Below are 22,312 nucleotides of genomic sequence, written 5' to 3' on the forward strand. Positions count from 1 at the left end.
TTGTATAGTTGCTACCGACTTAATCCAAGCTCCTCCGTTTTCGTCTTTAACGCTTTTTTGAATGGGTCAACTAACTGGGGCTGTGAAGATAGTTTTTCTCCAGAATCTTGGAGCAAACGAACGCCATATCTCTTTTGAAAATTTTGAAGCCATCCATCACTGGCATTGAATTCAAAGCAATTTTCCTTAATTTCTTCTAACATAAGCCCGCTAACCGGGAGCTTTTTGTCTCTCATATTCAAAAACCATCGATACAGAGATTTTTCCATCTTTGGGTACTTTGAATGACGCAAAGTTTTCCTCTTTCCAGGACCGATAAAGGTATTGTTGACACATTTAGAGAAAGCATTTTTATTTTTATTAATTCCGCATATTGTAGACTTTGTCACTCCATATTTACGAGCTAAATTAGTAACACTTTCACCCTTTCGTAAATATTCCAGAATATCTGATTTTTCTCTTAAGGTCAAAAACTTGTGTTTTTTTTTGTGCATTTTTTAAACTGATCAATATTAGAATTTTTTGCAAGAAAATGAAGTACCAATCATGCGCGCATGAAATGACCAACTAACGACTTTGAAAATTTGTACTGACGTTAGAGAGAGAGAGCATAGCATGTAAGCATGTGTATACGAGTGAACGCGAACATTTCTCAGCGACGGTTATGTACATTTTAAATTTAAATAACTAGGGGAGCCCCCAATTTATGAGGCTCTTGAAATTCGATAGAAATTTGAAAATCAATAATGTTCATATTTTAGAGCAGGGATGCACCTTAACGTTAAGCTAATCGTTTATCAAAAAATTTCCACCGTTTCCGTTGAAACACTTCGAAATATTATCGATAAAGAAATTATCAAGATAAATTGTATCTCGTTTTTAACCGAAACGAAAAGCTTTCGTTAACGTTAAAAACGTTAACGAAAACGTGATACTTTATGTTTGAATTGTGCTGGCAATGCTATAGCCATGGTGAAGCCGTAAGGTGGCAACAACGAGCGCACATACACACACAAACTCTATGTAATTTGTTTGTGTAATTCGTTGGTGGTAATGTCAAAAATACTCTGCGAAATGTTCGTACTGTCAAAATTCATGAGAAAAGTTGCAATCAGCTTGGATAATGCTTTCACCTTTAATGACTCCGCCATCAATCAGCTTTGCCAGCATAGTTTGAAATTAATAATCAACATAAACGATTTGATTTCGTTTTGATATGGCAGAAAACGAAACGAAATCATTTCGTTAATTTGACGATCTTAACGTTAATAAACGAAACGAAATGACTTCGTTTCGTTTATTAACGTTGATTATCGTAACGAAATGATATCGGTTCGTTGGTTAAGCATGCCTGTTTTAGAGCCTTTGCCAAAAGTTCATATTTTAGAGTACTCAATGACGTGAAAAAATGTTCATATTTTGGGGTGTTCATATAATAGGGTGTTAATATTATCGCGAGTGCACTGTAATATATACATATATATATATCCAAATATCTTTTTTTTTAATTTTCGCTTTACAAGCCTCCCAGATACTCATCCGCAAGTTAATTATGTTGTTCCAGATCGTCAAACATACCATTCACGTCAGCAGTATGTTTCCATATTCATTAGTTGTGGACAATGTGATACTCTGAAGTCCAGCTATTCAATTCAGAGGTTTACACCGATCACTTTGTCGGCGCGCCGGACACGCCGCCGCCGCCGGTATATAATATTGTCTACGCCGCCGCCGCCGATTAAGTGACCGGCGTAAACCTCTAGTTAGTATGACTATGGTTGTGGTGGTGTATGATATACCCACATAAGTAGTAACTGCAGAGTACTATAGTCGATAAGAACAACTGCCAACTCAGGACCTAGATTACATGCCCATACATATATACTTACATACTTATATATGTATGTATACTAACCTGGGTCGATTTGTATGGACGAAAGTTAACCGATATCGCGCCATCGATTTTTGGATAGCATTTGGGCTCAGGAAAAAAAGTTCCACTACGCATACCCAAAAAAATAATTTTCGAGCCTGCAAAAAAAAAATGACGAAAGGGTAATTTTTTCGACCAAAACACTCCCCAAAACCCCCAAAATAATTTTTCTTCTTCTAAAAACTGTTGTAAAAACGTTGGCGATAACAGTTTTTTGGAAAAAATATTTTTTGGGTTTTGGGGAGTGTTTTGGTCGAAAAATTTACCCTTTCGTCATTTTTTTTTTTGCAGGCTCGAAAATTATTATTTTGGGTATGCGTAGTGGAACTTTTTTTTCCTGAGCCCAAATCCTATCGAGAAATCAATGGCGCGATATCGGTTAATAAATCGACCCAGTCTAATGTATACACATATACAAGTTACTGGCGTTCTGTTTCTTCTACTGCACATAATTGTATGGAACTTTGCGCACTATTAGCTTTTGCCGGGACGGTTGTAGAGATTAAATAATTTCGTTATATGAAGGGAGCGTGGCAACTCCCAAACAAAATGCATATAATTTTTATTAATTTGAAAATTGGTAAAAAGTTGGCCTGGCATTGAGGTAGGAGTGGGATTGGAAATGGGTATGAGTGAGAGAGTAGAGCAGAAGAAGAATAAGTGGGTATGAAATAGGAAAAGATCAAGGGAATGAGTGCCCTTGCCTCAACCGACTTTCTCAGTAGCCTCAACCGATGTAAATCAATCAAAAACATCAATAACCGAAACGGAAAAAATCATCTTGTTGCCCGTCCTCATTTTATTTTGTAAAAATATTTAGTTTTAGCGCGATTGGAAGGCAGGCGCATTGGGTATAAAAAATGAAATATCTCTGGAACGGAGAAAAAGTACGAAATACTGTTTACAGATTATTAAAGATGAACATTTTCCAATAATTCTGTACAAGCTTATTTGTTTAAAAAAAATTTATTGCAAGCAAAATTTTTCAGAATAGTTTTACCCTTATTTTTTATGTGTGTACAAAATTATGATCTGTATCTTTTGGGGTTTAAGAGAAATTAATTTTTCAAAAAAAGGGTAGTCTAATTTTAATTGTTAATAAAATGAACAAATTTAGAAATTTTAACAAAATATTTTCACACCACCATAACCATCCTTCTATTCTACAATAAAAAATATTTCTCAAAAATCTGTTATTTTGTCGAAAAATCGAAGATCAAATTAAAGAAATCGCACGATTTGTGGGTCACCCTGTATGAAGCCCCGTTCAGTTGCGAACGGCTCGAAGAGGCGCTTCCAAATTCTAACTGAGCTGATAGTGTTGTTACTCAACGTCATTTTGCATATCCGTATAAGCCCTGCGGGGAAACCAAATTAAAAAATAGCAGCATACATGCGACTCGTTTTCGTACTGTCGAAGACGGATTTAAAATTTACGAAGAGGTGATGTGTGCCAATTATTTTTTCAACGAGAATTCCCCAAAATTTGGCGCATAGTTAAAATCTGATCGATGATAGATTTACAGGGTCTGGGCGGTACACCACTGTCTCCATTTAGCAGCACAGACATCCGTTCCCTTCATAATCAAAGTACTCTACAATAACTTGAAATTTGCGTGCGTTATTCCTAGTGGCTAGCAGCTCAAGCCCCTAGCACTCACGCCTTTCAGCCTCTGCTTTTTTTCTTCCTGTAAAAGCGTCCTGCTTCCCCTTCCTTCGCCGGATGCAGATCCGGTACGTTCCGGTAGCAAGCACCATTAATGTACTAGCCCGACCATCTCGGGAACGATTTAGTATGACCAAATGAAACCTACTAGGCGCCCCTCCCACCGCCTAGATCCATGAGGAACTTGAGGTCGCCAGAGGTTCAACTGTTAAAGATACAGGATTCGCCACGGGTAGGTGAGGTTGACGATATATTCTAAGCCCCCTAACCCGCTGGGGTGATGAATGTTTGGTGGTCTGTAGCGATTTTAGCCTGTCGGCGTCTAACTCTCCTGGTATTTTCAAAATTGTCTTGAAGGAGAAGATATAGACTCACTAATAAGCATATAGAAATAATCAGTATGAAGAGCTGAGTTGATTTAGCCATTTCCGTCAGTTTGTTCCTCTGTTTGTTTGAACGCAATCTAGTCTCTAATTTTTGAGACATATTGATAAAATTTGGTGAGCGGTTTTGTGTGTCCGGTTAATTATTTGTCGGAACAGGATGGGACCAGAGGATTTTCGTAATTTCTTCCTCATTTTAACAACAAGAAGCCTCAAACTTCACCAGGTGCTTACATTTAAAGCATAAATTGTCAAGATCTGTCATATATATTATATATATTTCATACAATCGATTGTTCAGGTAAGAGGGGTTTCATCATTTCTTTCTCATTTTAAAAATCGGCAAGGTCGGTCAAATATATAAATATATATCCCATACAAATGATAGTTCAGATTTTAAGAATTTTTCAAATTTCATCAGATTATTGTTTAGTTTCATTCAGGTATGAGGTTTTCAGCACAGCCGAATACAGCCCCGTCCTTACTTGGTCGAAAAATTTAACACTTTTACATCAAATTCAATTTTTTTCTGGTTTTCTTTTAAAACTCTAAGAAGAACTTGAACAAATATTGCAGGGAATTTCATGGGGAAAAAGTAAGAGAGCGTAAAGAGAGAAAAAAAGGCTTTTTAGTAGGTATGCTGCAAAAAATTATAAACCAATGGTACATAAGAGATGTTGTTGTTAAATGCTAGATATACATATATCACTATATATTTACTGATTCGTACTGGGTCCCTTTAAAAACTCATTATTTCGTTTCTCTTTTATAAGTAATTTTATATTAAATTGGCCCTTGAGAAGATTGCGTTCAACAGTGCGACAGTTAAATTACTTTCGACGAAATTATTGCCAATTATCTTGTGCCCTCTTACAACACAATCACTTACGTCCATTTTCGAGTTAAATTTAGTTTTTTTTGTTTTTTCCATCAAAATAATTTTCTTCGCCAAGTGTCACATGAAAATGAAAGTAAAAGAAAACACCCACTTGAAATCCAATCTCAACAAATTAAATGTTGCGGTTCTTGTAAAGCGTACAAATAGTTGTGAGTTTGATAATAACAGCTATACTTCATTATACATACATATGTTTACACGCTTGTACATTTCTACATATGTTTACATATATATACGTATATGACAGAGTAATTTTTTCTACAGCAATTGCCATGTCCGGTAAAGCGTTACGAAAATCAAAACCAACGATCATATTATATTTGTGCACATGCACCGCTGCATTCAGACATATGAACATATAGACAAAATAGATTTATCGTAAATATGTTTGCGTGTGTGTAAAATACATATATATGAAAATATTTAAGCTTCCGGTTACCAAAGCTTGTAACGGTAAAGGCAAGCGAATTTGCAACTAAGGCGCCAGTGTGCAAAAGGTCTACGCAATATGTGCATACATATTTATTTACCAAGACCTCGCACCACAACCACAAAAATGTATACTCATATGTAAGTATATCTGTAAAAACCGCTATTGGCTGAGTCATGGTAAAACAGAGTTGTACAAAGTACATTGTGACAAGGTAGTGAACTGAAGGACTGAAGGTGGGTGGGCCTTTTAGTTCATGAACCATTACAAAAGAATGCTGCGAATTCGATAGGCTTTTCTCAAGAATTTGCACTGTTCACCAGCAGAGGCCACCTCAATTTTGTTCTGGGGCTATTTCCGGTTCTTATTGGTATACTTGGAGCTCATTTCGAGACCATTTCGCAATCCTTTTTAAAAATTCATATCTGGACTGTTTTGTACGTAGTATATTTTCGTATTCTATTGGAGAAATTAGTATTATTTTGTTGGGATGGTTTCGGGATTATTTCAGGATACATTTCGTAAACTTTCCGGTATTATAACATAACCATCTCCGCACGATTTTAGGGATCATTTCGGACATATTTCGAAGCTGCCTATCTACGAATCACTTTTTGAATACCTATTGGGTATTTTGAAATCGCTTCGGGACTACTTCGGAGATACCGATTATTCTGAACTATTCACGAATCATAATCGGACTATTCTGATATCATTTCGAAACTATCTCCGGATAAGCTTAGAACTATTCCGTACCCGTATCGGGGCAGTTTTGAGAGAGTTTTTAAAAATAATAATATTTGGATTGTGATCGAGATGAATTATGGACTAACTTTGTATTATTTTAGGTTAGTTTCTAGAATATTTCAGGTTTGGGATGATTTCAGATCATTTCGGAACTAACTCCAGATAACTTTAGAAATGTTTTTAGGATTAACCAAGGGTATAATTACCAGCTGCTTTGGAGATAGTTTCAATACCAAAACGTGACTATTTTAAGGATCATTTTGGTACCATCCCCGGATAAGTTTGGTTTTGATTTCCGTGACTAACTTTGGTATCACTTAGCCTCTATTTCGGGATTGTCTTGAAAACTTTCTTAGAGTTCATATTGCGACTATTTTGGCAAACTTTTGTGATATTTTAAGATAGTTCCAGAAAAATTGGCATTAGTTCTGAGTACATTCAAGGAATATTTCTAGTTTATTTAGGGATTACACCTCTTTATTATTTTAGGATCATTTTGAGACTAACATGGGATTGTTTGAGAGCTATCACGAGCTCACTTCAGAAATGTGTTTAGGATTAGTCGGTATTATTTTGGGACTACTTGTGGGTTAGTTCAGAATTATATGCAGATGTTTTCGGCATCATTCAAGTGATAATTTTGGGAATATCTCCGGGTAAGTTTGAGATTTTTTCCAAGATTATTGTGGTACTACTTCGTTATCACTTCGAGAGACTATTTCTAGATAATTTCCGGACCATCTACGAACCATTTCGAGGCCCTTTCGGCATAATCTTACGATCAGTGAAGCCTTATTTCGTTATCATTTCCGGAACAGTTCAGGATTGTTTTGAGATCGCTTTTGGGACCATTTGTAGATTATTAATAGAATCATTGCTCTGTATCTATAAATATACTCTAATTTAATGCAGACTTCAAATTCTTCCCACTTCTCATGATTAATTTAAATCACTGTCTTCCGAACATGGTCAACTTAAGCTAAAATATAACTCGTGACACTCTATAAGGTTTAGAGTAATCTCAAACATCACATCAATCACTTTTATGATATGATTGCAATAATTGGCTGCGTTACTAATTTGGCGAGACAATTTTTCCGCAATCGTTCAAATAAATTTATTTTCTTTATATGAACTTTGGCACCAACTTGGCCTTAACAGAGGAATTGGTATGCTCATATGCCTAAGTAACTACAAAAAGCGAGCTTAACAATATCAAAAACAAAAGTTTTTGTTTTTACGATTATATAAATAAAACAAGTAAGGACGGGACTGTCTTCGGCTGTGCCGAAGACTTCATACCTTTCATGAATGGGGCTGAACAATAATCTTATCCCGTTCGTAATCTCCAAATAATCGGATGTATAAGATAAGAAATATATAGTGAACAGATGTACATACCTAAACGATTTTTAAGACAAATATAAAATAAAAAATAGGTAGGTACTTTGTGTAAGGATGCAAAGTTTCAGGTTTTTTGTGGTCTGCGTGTAGAAACTATGACTACGAGTCACGTATTTCAACAATATATGACGTAAACGTAACTATTTGATGAAATTTGATGAATTTTGAAGCTTCTAGCCGTAAAAAAGGGTCCAATATGACAGTTTATATGAAGTATATAATATATATACCACCGATCTCTATGATTTTTTCAGACAACAATATATGCTATATAAGAAAGCATTTGGTGAAATTTGAAGCTTCTAGCTGTTAAAATGGGACTGAAAAAGAATATATATATACTATATATATATACTATATATACCACCATATATATACTATATATACAACCGATTTTTATGATTTTTTCAGACATCAATATATGCTATACACGTAAGCATTCGTTGAAATTTGAAGCCTCTAGCTCTTAAAATAGGGCAGTAATTACGAAAAGTTTCTTATCTGAACAATCGGTGGGGGGATATATACTATATATACGACCGATCTCATCATTTCTTTCAGGCAACAATATGTGCAATATACGAAAGTATATGGTGAAGTTTGAAGCTTCAATCTGTTAAATTGAGAAAGATATGACAAAAATCCTCTTTTTCTGAAAAATCGGTTGTATGGAGGATATATGCTATAGTGGTCCGATCCGACAAATGTCTAATCGGACACCCAAATACACCCGCTCACCAAATTTTATCAAGATATCTCAAAAATTGAGGGCTAGTTTGCATACAAACAGACAGACGGACATGGCTAAATCAACTCAGCTCTTCATCCTGATTATTTCGGTATACTTAATGGTGGGTCTATCTATTTTCCTTTAAGGACTTACAATTTTGGGTTTTGTGGCGAAATTAATACACCATTTCATTTTCATGAAAGGTATAAAAATAGTAGATATTACTTGTTTAACCAATTCTCATTACGAAGACAGTGGCGACAATAAATTCAAGCTTCTTTTATTTTTCGTGCCGGACAACACGCAACATATTTGGCCAATTTAAAATTATCATCACTCACTTTTTCGAATTTTACTACAAAATTAAAGAAGTGAAGATAACAGAGGACCCTCCTTTTCACATTTTCTTTGTTAACTCACTTAGTACTTCGGGAAAGTCCACGAGATAATTTCGTTACTATGTATTTTGACACTGTTTCGGGGCACTTTAATTTAAGTTAATTTTAGAATAGATTTCGAGATAATTTCGGGAATTTTTAGAGGTCCTTTCAGAATGCTTTCGGGGTGATATGAAGATAACTTACGGAGCTATTCGGTATTGTTTTCGTAAACACTATGTTACTTTACGACTAATTTCGGGTCTAATTAAGGGATGGTTTCGGTAATATTGTGTAGTTATTATTTCATGGATCATTTTTATATATTTTTGGTACATAGCATTTTTTGGGGCAGTCTTGAGGATAATTCCCTTATGATTCGTAATTATTATTTTCGGTACAATTTTTTTAATATTTCTTTATTACTTATTTTGCTATCATTTCGTAGCATTTTGCAATCATTTTGGAACTACATATTTCCGGAGCACTTCGAAATGTTCGGGACTATTTCCGTACTATTTTGGGGTAATTTCTAGATTGTTTTCAGGAATCATTTCAGGCTTATATCGGAGCTATTTCACGATCATATCCGGATTATATCCGGGCTATCCCGGGATCATTTCTTGATTATCAAAGGTTCATTTGGGTATTAATTTTGGGAGCTTACTTACTTAATTGGCGCTTAACCGTTTAAACGGTTATGGCCGTCCAACAAGGCGCGGCAGTCGCTACTTCTCTCTTCCAAACGACGCCAATTGGTTGCACCAAGGGAGTTTAAATCGTATTCTACCTGGTCCTTCCAACGGAGTGGGCGCTGCTTCCATAGGCGGGTTCCGATGGCAACACTTTCTTGGCCGGAGCGTCATCTTTCATTCGCATAACATGGCCTATCCAGCGCAATCGTTGCGTTTTAATTGGCTGGACTATGTTGATGTCTGCATATAGCTCGTACAGCTCATCGTTACATCTTCTTCGTTACTCGCCATCAACAACGTGCAGAGGTCCATAAATCTTTCTAAGAACTTTCTTCTCGAACACTGCCAGAGCCGTTTCATCTGATGTTGGTCATTTCTGGGCTGATGCCGTATATATATATATATATATATATATATATATATATATATTAGGGCGGGTCGATTTAAAAATCGCTCATTGCTCTGTGAAAATCGTATTCTAGATACCAAAATAAGAAACTTTGCCGAAAGAACTATACCTCCAAAACGAATTCTGATGCCCCCCCCCCCCCCCCCCCCTGGGTCGAACTTTTGGGTTAGGGGCAATTTCAATTCTACCTGCTGTGTCTTGTGGTGGCTTAAAAAAAACAACACAAGCAATTTTACGATCTGCAATTATGTCACAGTGATACCTTCATTTTTTAAAACGGTTGAATAAAAACCCGCACAACTATGTTTACGACATGCAAATGCATCACAGTGATGCCTTGGTTTTAAAAGGGGGTTGTAAAAACGCTAATTTCTAATAATTTTTTTTAATTTATTTTCTATTACTAAGTTAAATTCATTTTTTCATTTACATATGTTCTGACTAAATATAAAAAATAAATTTCTAAAGAGAAAAATAAACTCCAAAAAGAAAAAACATAGGCATTTCAAAGTGGGATTTTTCAAAATTTGCCCATACGGCCCAAAGGGGGGGAAATCAGAATTCGTTTTAGAGGTATGGTTTCTTCGGCAAAGTTTCTTATTTTGATCCCTAGAATACGATTTTCACAGAGCAATGGGCGATTTTTTTGCCTCCCCACAAATCGACCCGGCCTAATATATATATATGTGGCGCCTATACTTGTTGTCAATACACTGTACTTTTATGTTATTTCGTTTGAATAAATATGTTAAGAGTTTTTTTTATAAAATAAAGTGCCTTAAAAGGATTCACTTAAAAAAGCTTTAAGAAATTAATTTCACACAAATGAGTATTTTCTGAACAAACCAAACTTTTTTTAATCTCCAAAAAATATTTTCAATATACGCTACATATATGTATATGAACGAAGTCGTATTTCGAACCTTTTCCGGGTGAGAACTACTTTCGACTACTACTTTGGGGACTGTTTGCGGAACATTTGTGGCTTTTTTTAATATCTCCCTATTTAGTGATAAGTTCGGGGCTGTTTCCAGAACGGGGTCTAAGACAGTTAATTTAAAGCATACAGGAAGCACTTATTTCGTGAATGTAAGTGTCACCCATACTAGAGGTTACGACTTCTTCTCGAACACAAGCGAGGTTTTCGAGACCCGAGAAATCGAGAACTCGACTTCTCGCGAGATTCTCGTGTCTCGAAGTACTCGTAAATCTCGCGAGCTTCTCGACATAAAGTTAGTTGCTGTATGCACAGTATTTATACACTTGGTTTTTTTTACTTGTGATTTTTTTTGTATTATATCGCTTTTCAATAACATTTAACTCAAAACATATTTATTATACATATAATTTTGTTCACAAGATTTTATTTTTTTAACAATACATCGAGAACACGGCTTCTCGCGAGCTTCTCGACTTTCAATTCAGTCGCTGCATTGGCAATATTCTATACATTTCGGTGTTTTTTAGTTGTGGTTTTGTGGAAATTTGTGGAATTGGCGGCCACCGTGGTGTGATGGTAGCGTGCTCCGCCTATCACACCGTATGCCCTGGGTTCAACTCCCGGGCAAAGCAACATCAAAATTTTAGAAATAAGATTTTTTAAATAGAAGAAAATTTTCTAAGCGGGGTCGCCCCTCGGCAGTGTCTGGCAAGCGCTCCGATTGTATTTCTGCCATGAAAAGATCTCAGTGAAAACTCATCTGCCTTGCAGATGCCGTTCGGAGTCGGCATAAAACATGTAGGTCCCGTCCGGCCAATTTGTAGGGAAAAATCAAGAGGAGCACGACGCAAATTGGAAGAGAAGCTCGGCCTTAGATCTCTTCGGAGGTTATCGCGCCTTACATTTATTTATTTTTATTTGTGGAAATTTTCGCTTGTGCTCCAGAAGAAATCGTAAGCTCTATATAAAACAGCCAATGAAATCGAGCTCGCGAGTATTACGAGTATTTCGAGATTCGAGAATCTCGCCAGAATTGAAAGTCGAGAAGCTCGCGAGCCTTACGAGTAATTCGAGAATCGAGAATCTCGCGAGAAGGTGAGACTCGCGAGAATACCTAACGATAGCTTAGTGGAATCAATCGTCTCTTGTCGATTTCGTTTAGCAATGGTATTCTTCTCTATCATCTTTTCGGTAGCCAAAGGTAATACGTACGATTCATTTCTGAGGAGCAGCGAATGTTCGTTTCGCAATCGAGGATGAGGCCAGCCGTAAATAGCAGCTTAGTAGCAAACAAACATCGAGCATGATCGTCGTGGGTTTGTGCGCATCTGTTTTGTTCCAGTATGCTTTTAATTTTTTTTTTTTTTTCAAATCAATTGAGAGGTTTTTTTTACTGATGTTATTTTATATCTGCTCGAATTTCCGTACTTTTCCTTGTTGCTATGAGACATTTTGTCGCTTGCCTTATCGATTGTACTATTCACTAACTTAGTTTTAACGACTCGACATAGTTGACATTTAAATTCCGTTTTAATAGTAGAAAGGTGGCAGCACAGCTTAACGAAACCTAAAAAATGCGGAAAGCCCAAAGGAATGCCAAAAATAAAAAATAAATTCCGTATACTAACTGCTTTTAAAAGTCATTATTGTGCAAATTTTTACCTATTTTAACAAAAGATAAGTAAATGCGGTATTAATTCCTTTTATTTTCTCTGTTGATATCGCAGTTATTCTTGTACCGCTTAATTGACCATCAAGTTGAGAAATAATATCATGAGCCCAGTCTGGGGTTAAAATAAAATAAAATGATAAAATTGCAGGCACGAGCCTTGGCGACTCAAATATCTTAATGCTTACAGACATATTTTGTGTAAAAGTAAGTACATAAGAGCGTATCACGTTGGTTTGAATGCCTGAGGTTTCCAAAAATGAGAAAATTAATGGAATGCTTTATGAATAGCGAAAATGGAGTTTTTCTAATAATTTCTCTTTTTTTTTTTTATTCGGCTCTAATAAAGGTGTCAGTTTTGGAAAAAATATGAATAAAACCTGAAGCTCACCAGAGAATTCTAAATACGAAATATATCTTTCATAAATTATTTATCCGGAAAATTTAGTAAAAATTTGCCGATGTGTTTTGTTTATTAGTGTACTTAATTATTGGGTTCCCGGTCATAAAGGGATATAAGGTAACGAAAGGCCGATCAGTTGGCAAAGGACGGTACAGCACTCGACGAACCGGTGGTAGATGCCCCAATCCGCCTGCGAGAAATCAAAAGTGAACAAGAGTTACTATGATCCATCAAACAGGAAAGGCGTGGACCATAAAGTTAGACTGCAAAATTCTAGGATCATATGCAAACCCAACGATATTACATTTATTAAGTTGCTCATATTTCTAAAGAGAGAAGATTTAAGGCTCACAGTGGATATACTAACTGGCGACACATGCTTATAAGTTAGGCCTCCTAAGTAACAGCAGATGTAGGAAGTGCGAGCTGTAGAAAGAAACGGTTGAGCACATTTTGTGTTCTTGTCCTGCGCTAGCCAGAAGAAGGTTCCAGCTACCAGAGGCGGCAGAGTTGCCAGATAACGCGGCAACAATTAAGCTAGGTCCAGGAAAAATTCTGGTGTTTGCCAAGAGGGCATAGTAGTTATTCTATAACACAAGTTCCGGTACCTAATTTGGGGTTTTCCGTTTGGTCGTCAGACAGATTCTGGTAGGACTGTGGACACTCCAATGTATGTTTCGGTGGTTCACAAATAGTTCGAAGGAGTTTTAGTACTTATTAAAAAATATCACTGAGTACGACACAGCGCCGAAAACGGCTTGTCTTCAAACGATAGGTGTTGTTCCGATAAACATAAATGTTTTTGGAAGTTATAAAATCTTCAGGGGGTAAAAATTTGGAACCATTGAACACATTTTTCCATATGTTGTTCCAGAGCACTGCTCTCAAGTGGCCCGTAGAAACCAGTCTAATCCCATACTTGATTACTTTTTTTTCAGAGCTAATGTGATTTAAAAAATGGGTTTTGTTCACGAATCGTAAAACGTAATGCGGGCCCAGTCTTTTTTTATACAAAAAACGGAGTCCGAGCCATCAAAAGTGTTTGAGTGGCATGGACACCGAAACGGTTAATTTAGTTCGAAATTCGTTCTACATTACTTCAACTGAAGGATTTGTAGTGTCTCGTAGTAGCGAGCGAACACTCAATTTAAATTTGTCCAGAAGAAATGGGCTTGAAATCGATCTATTTTTAACCATTTATTTCGTGATACGCTCAAATGAGAATATGTATTCATTTAGTCGGAAACTCACTGTACGAGAAAATGTTAAAAACTAAAAAGAGTAAAAATGTCGCATGCGTATTTTATGAATTTGTGCGCAAAATTTTATTTTATTATTTGCATTTCGCGATTTAGTGCTACGCCACGGTGGCTCCATGCGTTTTTGGATGATTATGTAAAAGAAATTGTGTGTATATTTTTTTACTTAGAAATAAGACATTTTTTTTATAATAAAAGTGAAGTATATTTGGCTCTTAAACATAGCAATTGCCTTAATAGGCTGCTATCATGGGCGAGGAAAGTTTTGTGTGATTTTGCGGATATAAAAGTCTTATGAAATTTAAAAACCATATACCGCTATAAAACAACTCGGGAGATTCAACGGGTTAATTCACGCATAAAAATATTTTTCTCATCAACTTTCCCGGAAGATGTTTTATCCCCCACCTGCGAATTTAATAAATTAATTTGTAGCGCTAGCCATTGGGAAAGGCTAATCACTTATTCTATTTTTATTTTATTACTCGTATAGGTTTAATTAGTTTTACTATAATATAACATAAGACGACGTGTAAAAGCTATGCTAATATGGGAAAAGTCTTCAAAGAAAGTTCTGTTATAAATTGTAAGTAATTTGTAGCTTATCAGCACTTAATCCTAATAATGAAGTAAGAGAGCTCAAAGCTACTTTAGTTTCAAGATTATTATATTTTTTGCCGAGAGTAGTTGATCGAGATTAAGAATTGCTCTCCATCGTAGTAAACTCGAGATAAGCTCTTTAAAATCTGTATGTGTTGCACGAATGAGTACTCGTATGCAAATTCGTTTTGGCGCTTAAATTTTTTGCGTTGTTTATCTTGCGAAAGACCAAACAAATACAGTGTAGTCACAACAAGTGGCTCATATTATGTTATATGTCTGTTGAGAAACTAAAAAGGCGGCGTGCTCCGCCTACCACACCGTATATCCTGGGTTCACACCCCGGGCAAAGCAACATCAAAATTTTAGAAATAAGGTTTTTCAATTATAAGAAAATTTTTCTAAGCGGTGTCGCCCCTCGGCAGTGTTTGGCAAGCGCTCCGGGTGTATTTCTGCAATGGAAAGCTCTCAGTGAAAACTCATCTGCCTTGCAGATGCCGTTCGGAGTCGGCATAAACCATCTAGGTCCCGTCCGGCCAATTTGTAGGGGAAATCAAGAGGAGCACGGCGGAAATTGGAAGAGAAGCTAGGCTTTAGATCTCCTCGGAGGTTATCGCGCCTTACATTTATTTTATTTAATAGAATAAAATTATGTTTATGAGGGAAAATATATTGGAAAACTAAGCAAAGATTATATTGAAAGTCTATTTATTGCACTCCACCTTTAAATTTTTGTTCCTCATACAAATTCAATCGCAAAATTCCAGAACTCTAAGTGGAATTTTTTAATACCTCTAAATATCTTGATCCCTATCCAATCTAGAAAACTCTATCCTTAATATTACAACCTTATAAAGTGCAAAGTCTCAATAAAAGTTTCAGCGTGCTGGGTTATTGGAGAGTACCTTAAAACGTGAAAACAAAATTTTCAAGTTCGGGCGATTTTTTTTTTAACTTTCACGATTCTTGGCCACCTAGCGAAAATTTGTATCCTTAATGTTTCGTTATGATAGGCTTAGTTTCAAGAATCTAGCTTTACGGAAAGTTACTTAAATAGCGGTCGCAAGATTCCACATGTTATAAATGAACTTTCTAAATATCTCTAGATATCTCGATGCCTGTCTAATATAGAAAAGCCTTTTATTCTAAAAATTATAACCTAGTAAACCTCAAAGTTTTATTTAAACTCGAAATAAAAATTTGCAAACTCGAATGATTTTTTGAATTTTTACAATCCCTGGACCACCTAGTAACACATTTTTTCCTCATGTCGCACTGTCATGGAGTTCTGAAGTATGTTCTGAATTTCAATAATCCAGTTTTACGGGAAGTTACTCAAATAGCGGTAGCAAGATTCCACATGTTGTAAATAGCTTTCTAAATATCTCTAAATGTATCGATCCATGTTCCATCTAGAAAGGTCTTTTATCCTAAATTAAGCCCAAAGCCATGCTTAAAGTTACAGATTTCTCGGTTATCGGGAGGTCAAGTAGAATTGTCGTCGTGCTCTGATGTGTGTTCCAAGTTTCAAGGCTCTAGCTTCGCGGGAAGTTACTCAAAAATGGATTATTCAAAATGCTTTAAAGTGAGTACCGATCAATGGAAGGTTCAAACCCACGGTGTCAAGCATGGATCTGAGTGCATGTTGCCTATCTCAACATTTCGTAGCCGAAACATTGGTACCAAATTTGCTTGTAATCGGGCATTTAAATCACAAGTTCTTACCTTGGTCCGATATGGAGTCTGTTTAAGGATGTCTCCAAAAAGTTGTCACTTATTTGAAATAAAAAAAATGATATTTCTAAATTGGGGTCAAACGAAAGCTGCTTTAGGGCGTGCAGCAACAAAAAAATGTGTAAGCAGGGTTTCCACTTAAGCTGTTTATATATACTCACTTATGCATACCCTACTATCTCGGAAACGGCTTAACTGATTTTAATGAAATTTGGAAATTTTGTGTTACCACTTAGGATATCTTTGAAAGGTTGCCATTTATTTAAAGCTATTTAGAAAGTTAATTAAGTCGGTCGACATTGATATCCAATGAAGGATATTTTTTAAGCATTTAAACAAATACATTTTTAAGTCGGGTTGCCAATAATCTTTTTACACATATTCCTTTTCGTATCCCCAAATATCAAGCACTGCTCAGCTGATTTAAATGCAATTTGGTTAATAGAATGCGTACTACATTCTAAGGGTTTTAATGGTATTTTGTCCCCGAAAATCACTTTTCAAGGATGCCACCTACTCAAGTTTTTTAAAAATCAAATGGTATACGCAAATATGGGTTTTAAACGAAATGTATTTTATGTCGCATTTCAACAAAGATTTTATCTCAAAAACGGCTAGATCAAATTGGAGAAAATGTTGTATATACAACTTCGCTTCATTTGAAACTCTATTATTAAAAATAAAAAATTAAATTAGTTATGCCATAACGGGTATCCCAAAATAGTTAGGTCTAAGTAGGGATGCCACGCAATCTTCTTGTATATATTTCTTTGTAAACGCGCTAATATCTCGAAAACGTCTTAAACCACTTGGGTTTAATTTCGTATATACATGTATATACATATATGTGCACAGTTAACATGCTATACTCTAAGCTCTTTTACTTGAGAGTTACTACTTATAATTATTTTACAAGGTTGCCACCTGTTTAAGTAAAATCACTATAAGTTAAGTTCGGCCACCCGGACACTAAAAGTAAACGAAAGAAGAACAAATGCAGCTCAATTACTTAATAACGTAATGTTCAATTTATAAACCAAATACTATAAAAAACTGTTGAGTGCCGCAAATCTCGCGCTAATAATCTTCAACAGCGTTTCAACAACTTCGTGTTGGTACCAAGCGCCTCTACAACAGCAACAAGATCGTCAAACGTTTAGAGCGCGCTAACTTGCGAACTACCTAACGAGTACATACAGACAACTGAGTTTGATTTTGCTAATCTTGTTGCACTCACCACTTTAACAAGGTGGGTACGAGTGTTGAATGAGGCATAAAAGGCGATCAAAACAACAGCAACTCAGCTTAAGCAAGGAGCGTTTGTTAGTTTGCTCTTATTGTTTACAGTTGTTAGCTGATATTTTTGTTTTGTTTTGATTTGTATTACTTTTGTAAGTTCGTGGCTATTTGCTGCTACTTTTAAACTGAGCGTAGTAATTTATAATCAAACAGTTACTTTATAGCCATCTAAGCAAACTGACGGTTTTACAGGTGTTGGCTTATTGGTGGACAACAAAGTGCACTTAACTGAACGGGCAAACCAACAGTTTTCGGTTTTTGAATTAAAGCAAAAACAACAATAGTTGTAAAGAATTTTTATATAAAAAAAGTTTTAAACGGATTTTAAAATATAAAATCTTTTAAAAAAAGTTATTGAGTAAAATTACGCGCAGGTTAGTGTTTTCGATAAAATTTTTAATAGTTTAAAGTGTTAGAGTTCTTTCATTCCATAACTATGAAAAAAATATGGTATTCAAAAAATAATAAAATTAACAAAATTTGTATTTGCTTAAAATGGTGCGCAAAAAGTGTTCGAAAAGAAGTGTGGAAGAAAAATCAATTAAAAAATTTAAAAATTTGCGAAAATAGATGCGCTCCATAAGCAAATGCGACGCGAGTTCAAATTATTTGGGCCAAATCACGTCCGTTCATTTTCAATTTCTTTACTTTGTGTTTTTTTAATTTAATCTTCGTATGATCAATCTAGCTTTGGTTTATTTAATTTTATTTATTCCGGTTTGTTTAAGTGAAAATAAATTAGACAGCAGATGGTCTATATTTTAATAGCTAGCCGGCTTAGACGCACACTGGCTTAGCTTGATCTTACGATAATTCTTATGTGAAATTGTTTTCAATGAATATGTGAATTTTTCCTTGCCAAAACGAGTGCGATCGTTAAAAATAAAATAAAAACAAAAAATTATTAATTAAATTGCTATTTAGTAGTCAACATGGACATTGTCTAAACTGAGGACAAATCTAGGCCACAATTTAAAATTCACAAAACAAATCTAATTAATATCTATTTTTAACAAGCGAGAAATTCGTGTGAAAAAAGCATTAATACCCAGTTGCAAGCCCTTATGGTAACACACACAAAGCATTTGTATGCACATAATAGGTTCCCTTGGAGATTCAATTATTTACACTTTGATTTTGGTGTTAGGGATTTTTAAACAAAATCTCGTATTTTTAGACAGATTTTCAGTGGTACAGAATTGCTAAGATAATGAAAATGGCTAAGTGTTTAGTACAATAAGTATAAAAAATAAAAATAAATGTGAGGCGCTATAAACTCCGAAGAGATTTTATGCTGAGCTTCTCTTCCAATTTCCTTTTAATTTTTCCTACAAATTGGCGGGACCTGCTTGTTTTATTCCGACTCCGAACGGCGTCCTCAAGACGATTTTTCATAGCGCAAAAGAGAAGCATAAAAATTGGAAGTACAACAGCAATAAAATAATACATATCTATAAGAGGAGCTCCAAGCCAAAATCCAATAAGTGCACTCTTGATTTTTTTGAGATATGGATAAGATTTAATTTCACTTTCTAACACCTATGTATGTACTAATTCTTATGAGAAGTAAATAAAAAAATAAAATTAAAAAAATTTAAGCTCTTCCTTTATACAAATGGACAAAAATCTGCGAAAAAATATCTCCTTATATAAAGACATATTCTTAAAATAAAATAAAATAAAAAAAATAAATGTAAGGTGCGAGAACCTCCGTAGAGATCTAAGGCCGAGCTTCTCTTCCAATTTGCGTCGTGCTCCTTTTGATTACAAATTTTTTTCATTGCAGAAATACACCCGGAGCGCTTGCCAAACACTGCCGAGGGGCGACCCCGCTTAGAAAAATTTTCTTCTAATTGAAAAACCTTATTTCTAAAATTTTGATGTTGCTTTGCCCGGGGTGCGAACCCAGGGCATACGGTGTGATAGGCGGAGTACGCTACCATCACACCACGGTGGCCGCCAAAGAAATATTCTTGCTAAACTTTAATTTTGAAATTTTGACATAGAAATTGCAAAAATATTTATGAGAAATAAAAATATAAAAGTGGAGCGCACATTACTTTGATTGGAAGGTTGGTAGGAAAGGAGATATTATTAGTCAATCAATTGCGCTCCACCTTTATATTCTTACTTCTCATAAATATTTTTTACATTTTCTCGGTGCCTTAACGTATCTGTTAAGTTTTACGCTTGTAGCTCAATGAGAACTTACTTAAAAATCAATCCCAAAATTCCCTCCGTCCCGTTTGATTTTTCTAAATATCTCAGTCCGTGCGCCCCCTGGCGAAACGTTGTTTATTGTGTCATCGGCTGTCATCGACCTCTGAATTAATCTCTAAATTGTTAGCGTCTAGCTCATCGAGAAGTTACTTAGAACCCGGTTTCAAATTTCCAATTTATTATCTAATTTTTTCGATCCGTGCGCCACATAACGTAATTTTATCTACTTTTGTTCCTTTGTCACGGTGTGTTAACCTGTCTCTGAGGTTTCATGTTTGTAGCTCAATGAGAAGTTACTTTAAAATCGATCTCAAAATACCAAATTTCCAAATTCTTATCTAAATATATCGATCCGTGCGCCACCTAACGGAATTTTTTTCTCCTTTTCTTAAATTTTCTCGGCCTCTCCCGTGCGCCCCCTAGCGAATCTTTTTGTATCGTGTCATCGGCTATCATCGACCTCTGAATTAAGTTTGAAATTTCAAGTCTGTAGCTCATCGAGAAGTGACTTAAAGTCTAGTTTGAAAATTTTCAAATTCTTATCTAATTATTTCGATCACGGTGTTCTAACCTATGTGGAAAGTTTCACGTTTGTAGCTCAATGAGAAGTTACTGAAAAATCGTTTGCAATATTTTTATGAAAAGCGGACAAACATTCAACCGACCTAATTTAAAGGAAGTAAAAATAGGAAATTAAGGCCAATATATAGCACGTATTAATGTCCAAAAAAATTTTAGAGATTTGTAATATATATAGATTTTACCCCGTACCACCGATTGTTCCAATTGCCCAAGTTCAACAGCTACATATAAGCTTCAAATTTTACCGAATGCTTACGTATACGGCATATACTATTGCGTTGAGATCGGCCATATATGTATATAGCATATATCCCTTATAAAAGATTGTTCAGATTTGATGTGAATATTTGGCTCTGATAAGTGCGTTATTCGGGCGTAAGTTGACAAAAGATGTTACTGATTCTTTACGGATGAGGACGAAGGTCTTCTTTTGATGCAGATCCGTTCTTGTAATGAAACGCCTGAGTGTTGCTGCTAAATATTATCATAGCGCTTCAAAAAATGTCTTCTTACGAGTATTTGATCAAGGGCGGTTCTGTATTAAACAGTTTACTGCTATCAGTACTAAAAATATCATCATATCATATGTGAATTTCATAAAAATATGATTCGTTTCGATCTGGACCTTTACATATTACCACATTTGAATTAAACCAAGATATAAATATAACAAAGCCTAAAGTTTGGTTAGCTTAGGTTCTTCTTCGAAGTATGCATCATTAAATTTACCCTAAAACCGAGAGGAGACCCCCACAATACTCACTATCTCAAAATTAAAAAATTAGAGAAAAAGAAAACTTTCCTAAATTTTTTAAAAAGTTTGTAAAATTGGAGAGTTTGTTTTTAAATGAGTTAAAGCTATTTTAAAACTGACATTATAGTACTTTTCGTAAGAAGCGAACTGTCAAATTCAATCACACTTTCTTGAGTACACAACCATCCGTGTACTCACCGTATCTTCGAATCTAGTTGTCAGATGAATGTAATTTTTTATATGTGTGTTCTTTCATGACTGCTATAATATCATAAGTCTCATTTGAAAATGTGCCTTCATTTAAGACTGAGCACTTTTTCTCATGTATCTAGGAACTTGTTATTAGTCACTTATTGCATTTTGGTTTGGAACTACTCTATAGGTGGACGCCATTTCGAGATATCTCCATAAAGGTGGACCAGGGGTGACCCTAGAATTGTATATACAATATGGGTATCAAAAAAAAAAGGTGCTAATGAGTATTTTAAAAGGGAGTGGGCCTTAGTTCTATAGGTGAACGCCTTTTCGAAATATCGCCATAAAGGTGGACCAGGGGTGACTCTAGAATGTGTTTGTACGATATGGTTATCAAATTAAAGGTATTAATGAATAAATTTAAAACGGAGTGGTGGTAGTTGCATATGTGAAGGCGTTTTCCAGATATTGACCAAAATGTGGACCAGGGTGACCCAGAACATCATCTGTTGGATACCGCTAATTTATTTATATATGTAATACCACGAACAGTATTCCTGCCATGATTCCAAAGGCTTTCGATTTCGCCCTGCAGAACTTTTTCATTTTCTTCTACTTAATAATGGTAGGTGTCACACCCATTTTACAAAGTTTTTTCTAAAGTTATATTTCGCGTCAGTAAACCAATCCAATTACCATATTTCATCCCTTTTTCGTATTTGCTATAGAATTATGGCATTTTTTTAATTTTTCGTAATTTTCGATATCGAAAAAGTGGGCGTGGTCATAGTCGGATTTCGCTCATTTTTTGTACCAAGATAAAGTGCGTTCAGATAAGTTCGTGAACTAAGTTCAGTAAAGATATGTCGATTTTTGCTCTAGTTATCGTGTTAACGGCCATGCGGAAGGACAGACGGACGACTGTGTATAAAAACTGGGCGTGGCTTCAACCGATTTCTCCCATTTTCACAGAATAGGTTATCGT

General features: G+C 35.4%; 1 protein-coding gene across 3 annotated transcripts in view; it reads left to right on the forward strand.

Moving 5' to 3' along the window:
- The first annotated feature begins 17,646 nt into the window (after window positions 1-17,646).
- yellow-e (L-dopachrome tautomerase yellow-e) overlaps window positions 17,647-22,312 on the forward strand; it is an 85,362-nt gene continuing 80,696 nt past the window's right edge. The window contains exon 1 of one of the 3 annotated variants that reach the window (XM_067760796.1): window positions 17,647-17,668. The gene's annotated coding sequence lies outside the window, so the exon portion shown is untranslated. Of the gene's footprint in view, window positions 17,669-17,727; window positions 17,951-21,666; window positions 21,953-22,312 lie in introns of those variants that run through there. The other 2 variants (XM_067760794.1, XM_067760795.1) reach the window with 2 other exon arrangements.

This window comes from Eurosta solidaginis, chromosome 1 (assembly GCF_040869045.1).
Source record: "Eurosta solidaginis isolate ZX-2024a chromosome 1, ASM4086904v1, whole genome shotgun sequence".
Classification (NCBI taxonomy): Eukaryota; Metazoa; Arthropoda; class Insecta; order Diptera; family Tephritidae; genus Eurosta; species Eurosta solidaginis.